At 42.5% G+C, this 9517-nt stretch overlaps 1 pseudogene across 1 annotated transcript; it reads left to right on the top strand.

Annotated features, from left to right (window-relative positions):
* Window positions 1–6807: 6807 nt before the first annotated feature.
* Window positions 6808–8982, top strand: LOC309965458 (olfactory receptor 52M1-like; annotated as a pseudogene). The gene is made up of 2 exons: window positions 6808–6841; window positions 8407–8982. The product of its transcript is annotated as an olfactory receptor 52M1-like (transcript).
* Window positions 8983–9517: the final 535 nt, after the last annotated feature.

Raw genomic sequence — 9517 nt, 5'->3', positions numbered from 1 at the left:
TATCACAAGCCAGTGTCAGTAGATTGGCTTTGCTGTGTGTCAGGTGAGTGAAACTGAGATCCATTTAGTAACAATTTTGGTGACCACAAAGGCACTACCATCCTGAGTGGGCATCTTGCCCATGGCACATTGGCCCCTGGCTAGTGGCAGTTCTCAAGTTCTGTCCAGAAGATGCCCGAGCACCTTTGTCTCATGGACAGCACCAAGTGCTTGCTGCCACCAGACATCATTGGCCCATGATGCTTTTGATTTTGTGGTGAAGGAAACAAAGCACTTGCTGGCTGAGATGCCTCTGTTAAGTAGTAGAGCTCACAGGCACTGGCACCAGGGTATTTTTCGCTTAGTCACTTGGCTCTGTCTGTGATGGGACATTGATTTTGCTGGGATTATTCCCTATTGCACTAAGCAATCTGTAACCCTGAGAGACCTCATTGTATTTGCTTGCTTGCTTGATATTTGACAGCATCAGCCGTGAACAACTAAAAATGAGTACTCAGAGCTCTGTTCCACCTTGTAGCCCACTAGGGTGTATTTTGAAGAATTGGGAATTTTAGTTATGCACCAATGAAAAGAAATAAGATGGTGTTCTCTTGTAACACTACTTGGCCTCAGTTCTCCTCAGGATCTGGAGCCCCTAATGGCTCTCTAAATTGTAACACCATCTTTCAACTAGAACTATTTTGTGAAATGGGAGGAAAATGGAGTGAAGTTTCTTATATACAGGCTTTTATTACGTTGCATCAAAGGGGGACTATTCAGAGAAAATGTAACATGCATACAATTATGATACAAAAAAATTCCTTCCAATAAGGAGATATTAAAAGTTTTACCCAATTCTCAGGAATTGAGAGATGAACAAATTCAACAAACAAATGATCCTACAGCACTGCCACTGTTGCATGGAGAGCAGAATGGGGAAGCAGGGGCCAGGGACCTTGATCCCATAGTGCTGACACACTCCTACCAACTCTGGTGGGAGCTGAAGGAGGAGAAAACAACCTGGAGGAAAGAGGGACGATCTCTCCCTCCTGTACCTGACAGGGCACCCAATTCAGCCAGGGAGCCACTCTTGTTCAGGTAGGGCAATTCCCACTGAGGCAGATTCCCATTGGAGGAATAAATACCCAAGATCAGGCAGCAGGATCTGTGTGGATACACTCTCCTACCCCCCTTTATTTTCACTCTCCCTTTTCACATCAGACTTGTTTAATTGGAAAAATATGCCAACTTTTTGGAATGACCCTACTAGGATAGGAAATTTATTCTCCATCTCTGCCACCCACAACTCAAGTAGGGCTATGTTCAAAGTGTACTAACTACCCTGTTGACTGAGGAAGAGAGAGATGGTGCTAGAAAAGGCTAATGAAGAGGCAGATACACTGCATGTTACTGCCTGGCAATCCTATCTGAGCACCAGCAGCAAATGCAATTCCCACCACAGATCCAGGGTGGGACATGAATGACCTAGAAGATAAGGCTTGAGTTGAGCATTATGGAGAGGGCATCCTGGTAGGGCTCTGAAAGCAAGTGCCGAAGCAGAAGTTTCAATAAGGTGTAAGGGGTGTGCCCATGGCCACCAGAAAATCCCTCAGATTTGACGCATATTGCAATATACAGGTGTGGATAAAGATAACCTGAGGAATTTCAAGTTAGTTAATCAGACCCTTTGTGGCTCAGAGAACCCCAGATATCCAGCAAGAGTTGAAGAGAGAAGTTGTTTTTGATCTCTGAATATCTCATTTGGTGGAACTTGTTTTCAAAAAGACAATCCACAGAATGGGAGAAAATATTTGCAAACAATGCAACTGACAAGGGATTAGTCTCCAAAATTTACAAACAGCTCAAGAAAACAAACAACCCAATCAAAAAATGGGCAGAAGACCTAAATAGACATTTTTCCAAAGAAGACATACAGATGGCCAACAGGCACATGAAAAGATGCTCAACATCACTAATTATTAGAGAAATGCAAATCAAAACTACAATGAGATATCACCTCACACCAGTCCGAATGGCCATAATCAAAAAATCTACAAACGATAAATGCCGGAGGGGGTGTGGAGAAAAAGGAACCCTCTTGCACTGTTGGTGGGAACGTAACTTGGTATAGCCACTATGGAGAACAGCAAGGAGGTTCCTTAAGAAACTAGAGTTACCATATGATCCAGCAATCCCACTCCTGGGCATATATCCATAGAAGACCATGGTTCAAAAGGATACATGCACCCCAATGTTCACTGCAACACTGTTTACAATAGCCAAGACATGGAAGCAACCTAAATGTCCATTGACAGAAGAATGCATAAAGAAGGTGTGGTACATATATACAATGGAATATTACTCAGCAAAAAAAAAGAATGAAATGATGCCATTTCCAGCAACATGGATGAACCTGGAGATTATCATACTAATAAAGTAAGTCAGACAGAGCAAGACAAATATCATAAGATGTCACTTAAGAAAAAAAAAGATGTCACTTATATGCGAAACCTAAAAATAATGACACAAATGAACTTATGTACAAAACAGAAACAGACTCATAGACTTAGTGAACAAACTTATGGTTACCAGGGAGGAAGGGTGTGGGGCAGGGATAGATTGGGAGTTTGGGCCTGACATGTACACACTGCTATGTTTAAAGTAGATAACCAACAAAGTCCTACTGTATAGCACAGGGAACGCTGCTCAGTATTCTGTAATATCCTAAATGGGAAAAGAATTTGAAAAAAAACAGATACATATATATGTATAACTGAATCACTTTGCTGTACACCTGAAATTAACACAACATTAATTAACTATGCTCCAATATAAAATAAAATTTTTTTAAAAAGATATTTAGTGACACCAAGGTTGATGTTTTCCTTTGTTTTGTAGAGCCCAGTCTGCTATTGGTTTCTCATCCTTGGGCTAGAATTCCCTCTCCTGGACAGTGTTAGAATGAGCACAGGTAAAGTTTGCTTCTGATTCATCTCTGCTTCCAAGGCTGAATACAAATCTTATTTAATATATATTTAAGATATAGTCTATGGAAATGTTTATCTCTAATGCTCTTCTGTACCTTTCCATCAGTTGAGAAAGGTTGTACTGAGTTGGTCTTTAAAATCTAATTATTAGTTATAAAGCAGAAACTAACACACCATTGTAAAGCAATTATACCCCAATAAAGATGTTAAAAAAAATCTAATTATTAAAGGCAGAAGCCTTACTTTAAGCTATAATATGATTAAATTCAAATGCACTGACTTATTGAATACTTATTTCTAAATATCATGCAAGAGAGTCAGGTACAAAAGAAACATAGCTCATCCATTAAACTCTAAAGGCAGAGTTCATCAACTGGACAAGGAGATTACTGAACCAAAGTTTCAAAAGCTAGATATGAATCTGTATGGAATGAAATTCCTCCTTTTACTGGGCTGAGGGTATAACCTGTGCACAGGTTTGGAAGAAATAACACTATATTTCAAATCAACTACAAGCAGTTTTACATAGAAAGTAAAGTTTAAGATTGGGGAGCAGAGAGCAAGCTTCTAGAAGTTCCTAGCTTTTCCTGACGTGCCATAGAAATAGAATCCTCTAAAAGGGGAGTAAGAGTAAAAAGTAAATTCTTTCTTCATTGATTCTACTTCATAGCCACTGCCCTGACCATATTGGCTCCTGGTCTGAAAGAGACAGTTAAAAATGTCTCTCCGAGGTTTAACCCCTCCAAGAAACAAAAAAGCAGTGATGGTAACAACAATGCTATTTAAGCACCTGGTATGTTAGTTTCCTTACTAGACCCTTTGTATATAGTATCTCAATTATAAGAGCTACCCAGAGATAGGTATTATTCCCACTTTATGCTTGAAGAAGTGAAAGTGAAACAACTTGTTCAAGGTTACACAGTAGGTATGTCACTGAGCTGGCTTGCAACCTCAAGCCACTGGAGCTTCAAAGGCCATGTCTTGTCACATGTCCTAAAGTGTGATGCCCCACAACCCATGAGAAGCCCATTAGGACACACCAGGGGATAAGTCAAACTGAGAAAGCAGGTTTTCCCCTTCCTAAAAAGCAGGATTTCAGGTTGGGAAATTTAGGTTCAGAAGGATGTAAAGGACATGCACTGCTCCACACAAGTCCATGGGGTCCTTCCCTCACAATGTAAACCAGAGCAAGGGGAAAAGTCTGCAGTATCTTACTTTTAGGTAATTGCTATTTGTCTGTCTTGAAGTTAATTCAGGATTCTACCACCACTTCCAAGTGCTGTAAGGGTATCAAACTTCCTTAAAGTTTGACAACCAGGCTGAGTTCTAATCCCAAGAAGATTCTTCAACCCTCTTCTAGAAAGGCCTTTCTGATTTCTACTTGGCGTCCTTAGACTAGCTGCAGACTCCAGGGAGGCCAGACAACAAACAAGAGCAGGACTTGGACCCAAGGGATCATGACTCAATTAACAGGTCTGTCCTCCATAGACTTAGACCTCTCTGGACCAACCCTAACATGCTGCGGATAGCTGTGTTCAAAATCTGTGTCCATCCTTCTGGGACAAAGACTGCTATTTTCCTTCTCCACTAAGATAGTGGGAAGGTTACAAGTGGAATTACCCCTGAGCAGAATGCTTATACGTGCCAGGCCTCAGAGGCATTTGCAGAGCCCCAGGCTCTTGCTGACACTACACATCCCAGGTAAGAACATCTTACAAGGAGGATCTAGAAAAGGAGCAAAGGTCATCAGTATGTGTTCCCAGCCTATAAGAAAGAACTTAAAGTTGGGCAACCAACTTTAGATTGTGCTCCTATATAAGTTTCTAAGACCCAGAGGGAAGGAATTCTCTTGGAAGGAGACAGAGAGGGTGGAGTCCACACAGAGCCATACACAAGGAGGCTGAAGAGGCCCTCTAGTTCACTAATGCCAATACAGGAACCTCCAAAATACCTCCAGGTGCTTTAAAAAGGCACGATGTATTTTATTCTTCTTCAATTGCCAGGCACTGTGCTAGCATAAGTATTACAACAGAGAATGAGATAAACATGCTCCCTACTCTCATGAAACTTATATTCTGTTCAGGGAAACAGGCAGGTAAACAAGCAATCCAGAGTACTATGTGTGTGCAGTACAAAGACAGGCCTCTTTAGGTTGATACCTAAGCTGTGGCAATGTGCCATGTATAAGGACTAGCCAGGAGAGGAAGATGAGTAGGCTATTCCAACACCAGGAAAGAACATCGGTAATTATCAGGGGCAAAAGATCATGACACATTTGGGAAAAAGAAAAATTCAGCCATGTAGAAAGGTAGTGAGCAGGGTGAAATGCTAAGAATTGTGGTTTGTATTCGCAAATATATTTGGCTATAGCTCAGGTGGGAGCTGTCCTGCTCTGATTGCATATACTCACAGCCCCACTGAACAGGAGCTGCCGTAGCCTCCTTCTACTGTGTTTAAGCAGTAAGGGCTGCCATTCAGACTAGGGAGGCATAAGTTAAGGAGTGTTACGATATTAGGGAAAGGATAGAAGTCAGTAAAGCTAACCCCAAGGCTCATCCATCTCCATCCAGGAGCTGAAGTGCATCCCTCCAGTCGTAAGTACCCCTTTCAGTTTCATGGTACGTTCCCGGAGATGGAGAGGAAGAGGAAGAGATGAAATGTAGATGGAACATCCATCAGGAAAACAGCTCTGTGTGTTGTCAGGTGTGAGGAAGGAAAGAGGGATAAAAATCAAATCCACCTTCTCCAGGGCTTGAGGCCAGTTAACAGGACTGAGGACATTTGGCTTGGATCTAACAAGGTCTGAGATGTAGTAGAGGTCTGCCTACTTTCGAGAGAAGACATTTCTTATGCTCATAATTCACTGGATATAGATTTAGCCTCTTATGTAATTTGGTCTGTGAGATCATCCTACAATGTGTCTTCTCTGCTCAAACCTAGAAGGGAACCACTGTCCCAGGGTGTGGCTCAGTAGTGATGGGACTCAAATAACTTCAGAAGGGAAGATAGACAGTCAAACAGCTTCCCCACTAACATAGGAAGAAGGTAACCACAGTAAGGGAGACAAGCATCAGAACAGAAGACAAATTCATTTGGCAAGTCTCACTGATTTTTCCATTTAAGGACTCTCTCTTTTCTGGAGGGAAACTAGATTTCTTCACATGATTACACTTTGCTTGGTAAAACATCAAGTTATGAGAGCCAGTAAATTAGGAGGTAGGAGTGAAGTAGACAAGTCCCCTTTTATTGTAAATCTAAAAATCGTGATAAAGATCATTTAGCATTTGACCACAATGAGATTAGAACTCTTTTGCCTTTGGAACTAGTTCTGTGAAGTTGTCCACTTTCCAATGTGTCCTAGTGAGGAAGCAGGCAGGTTTTCAAGAGATGATACTGGTGAAGACTGTACACTATTGGGATCTGGTCTGATATATCCAAAGAAGAAGTGGCATGGTCAAGGGGGCAACTGAAGAGATCATCTACAGAGGCCTGGGAAGGGTTAAGGAAACTGACAAGGGATGGTGGAGGCCCAGGACTAACCCCAGGGAGCAGCATCACCTAACTCAGGCCTACCAGGTAAGGCAAGATGCAGTTGCCAGAACACAAGTGTGGGGGATGGGGTGTCACTTTTCAGGAGCTGTGGTCTTTGGTAGAAAATCACAGCACTGCCAAGTGCGCCTGGCAGAAAGGGACTGGGGAATAAGTTCTTGATGGCTAGTCTCACCCTCTCATCTCCTGCATCACATGGGCTGAGCCCACCTAGAAACTGGAGAGAAAAAGAAAAGCAGTACTCCATAAATGTCAGCTTCTGGGGACAGAGAACAGAGATCTGGAGGAATAGATGGAGAACAGATGGAGAATAGGCAACACAAAGGGTAAGAAACAAAGACAGGGTCCCCCCAGCCTAAAGCCTTGCCTCACCCCACCTCCTCACCTCAATCACAGGCTGACTCCTGTGCACTCTTTCTTTCCCAGCCCCAGTAACTCAGCCTTTTCACCTTCCCTTTTTCCTGCTTCTGCCAACACTTTCTCTATTCTCATTCATAGTCATCTATGAGAACCTTGAGATGGAGGAAAATCCCAGCTCAAGTGGAGGGATTCTGTGGGATAAAGTCACTACAAACAGCTTACACGAGTTGCCATCCTCCTGGCACCATGGCTACCTGGAGAGAGACATTCCAACGTTTCTTGAAGTTTACTGAATGTATCTTTGGTTTTACACGCAAGTCTCAACTGTCTAAAGAGCTAAAGCTTAGGGTTACTGTTCCTCAGACACTGCCTTCTCATTCAATCCTCATGACTTCTCTAGGACACACTACTTAATTTTGTTGTAGAATGAGGTCAGTTGTATTTAACTAATGGGATAAAGTAATTTGCCTCAAGCTCCTACTGCCAAGATATGAAATCAGATCTGAAAAATTCTAAAGGCCAGATACTGGCTACTTTGCTATATCCAAAGCAACTAGGCTCAAGATGTAGAAGACAAAGCTTCTTACATACTTATTCCCCTGACATTCTTCTATTGTATATAGGAACACATTCTGGCATGATCCTTTAGATCCTAAAAAAATATAAAAGTATTTCCATGTTGTCTTTCTCAATATACATCTCCCCATTAGCCAATTGCACTGAACTCTGAGCAAATCCGATTCTTTGGCCAAATGGTCATCTAGGCTTCATGCTATTCTACAATGAATATTATATTTTTTCCCTCCTGGGGAGAACCCTCTCTGCTTCTAGAATCTTATCCTCACTCAGCCTCCAAGAAAGCAGTAAGCCCTTGCATGGATCTGCCTTTGGGCAGACACAAACTGAGCTCCCATCATCAGCTCTCACCTGTCAGAAATCATTTTTGTTCCACCCCCCGGAGAGTCTTCTTCACCAGCTTGCATCTGCCTTGTGATCTTGGTCTGCAGATTAAATATTTCAGCTCATCCAATAGCTAATGCTGGCCCCAAGATTAAGCTTTGACTTACTATAGAGTCTAGATAGTCCCAGGGGTCTATCTAGAGTCCCAGACTGTATCTTTCAGTATCAATGCATCTCTAATCAAGGAGCCCTCACACCGAATCCTGCTTATATGATTCTAAGAAATACCTAATAGCCAACCTACAAGAGTTAAATGACTTAATAGTTACTTGTCCACCTTAGGTCACTTTCATTGATGCAAAAACATTACTTTGAGAGTCATATTGCAAAAAAGATATTCATACATTTCATTCAAATATGTATTCTGGCTTGTGCTTGAAAAATCTGTAGATATCTTCACATAGTAATAACTTGTGACATTATTCTGTAACTTTGAGGAATGTTTATAGAATCTTATCTAGTCAACAACCTATTCCTTACTATAGGACCTAAGAATATTCTTGCCTTTTATTTCCAGAAAAAAGTCCTACTGCATTTTGAGGCACAGGTGAGAAGGTGCATTTATAACTAGCCACACTCACTTTTCATAATGTCTGCTCGACACCCAGCTCCTTCCAGCTCACTGTCATTCCAGGATTGGAGTCCCTGCACATCTGGCTCTCCATCCCCTTTGGCTCCATATACCTGGTGGCCATGGAAGGGAATGTCACCACTCTGGCTGGTAATGGTGGAGCACTACCTGCACCAGCCCATGTACTTCTTCCTGTGCCTAGAGGCTATCATTGACCTGGTTCTGTCCACTTCCACTATTCCCAGACTGCTGGGAATCTTCTAATTTGGTGCTGTTGACATTGGCTTGGATGCCTCCTTGGTGCAAATGTTCCTCATCCACTGCTTTGCCACGGTTGAGTAAGGCATCTTCCTTGCCATGGCTTTTGACCACTACATAGCCATCTACGACCCACTCCATCATACCACAGTGCTCTCTCATACTATGGTGGGATGTTTGGGGCTAGCTGGCCTCTTCTCGGGTGTATTCCACATTGGACCCCTGCCTCTGATGATCCACCTGCAGCTGCCCCTTTACAAAGCCTGTGTCATCTCCCACTCCTACTGTGAGCACACGGCTGTGGTCCCCTTGCCATAGCAGAGGCCAGATGGAAGCACTTAACAAGCCAGAGGGTTGAAATTACTCTAAAAACTGGTGAAAATCAAAGGGGCTTGGCCCACAGGGAGTGTTAAAGATAGTTAATAGGATATTGTGTCCCAAGGGCCAAAATAGATGGGCATCCAGCAAGGCTCTGCTTACCATTCATAGAACAAGGCAAGAATGGAGGATGAGGAGGCTGAGGATGGTCACTCCAATAAAGTCAGTCTCTTGCTCTGTTCCCAGACCTGTGCCAGTGTTAATATCTAGGGCTGTAACTAAAGAGGTACCTGGATACCTAAGTGGAAGAACTGTGAAAAAAGCATGCCTATTATATACCATGATGATTTCCTGAGACCTTCCTAAAAGATAACTTTGGCCATTTACTCAGGCAATTTTATACTAAAAAGAGGGGAATACCAAGGCATTGAAGGTTAAAGTTTGAGTTGACCCTGACACCCAGAAATCAAAAGCATAATCGTGGTCCCTCTATTAGAGTTGGGGTTCTACTCTGGGTAGCAGAGTCTAGTTAGTA

This window comes from Leucopleurus acutus (assembly GCF_964270905.1).
Source record: "Leucopleurus acutus genome assembly, chromosome: 8".
Lineage (NCBI taxonomy): Eukaryota > Metazoa > Chordata > Mammalia > Artiodactyla > Delphinidae > Leucopleurus > Leucopleurus acutus.
The sequence above is the reverse complement of the archived record's forward strand: the minus strand, read 5'-3'. Positions and strand labels throughout refer to the sequence as shown.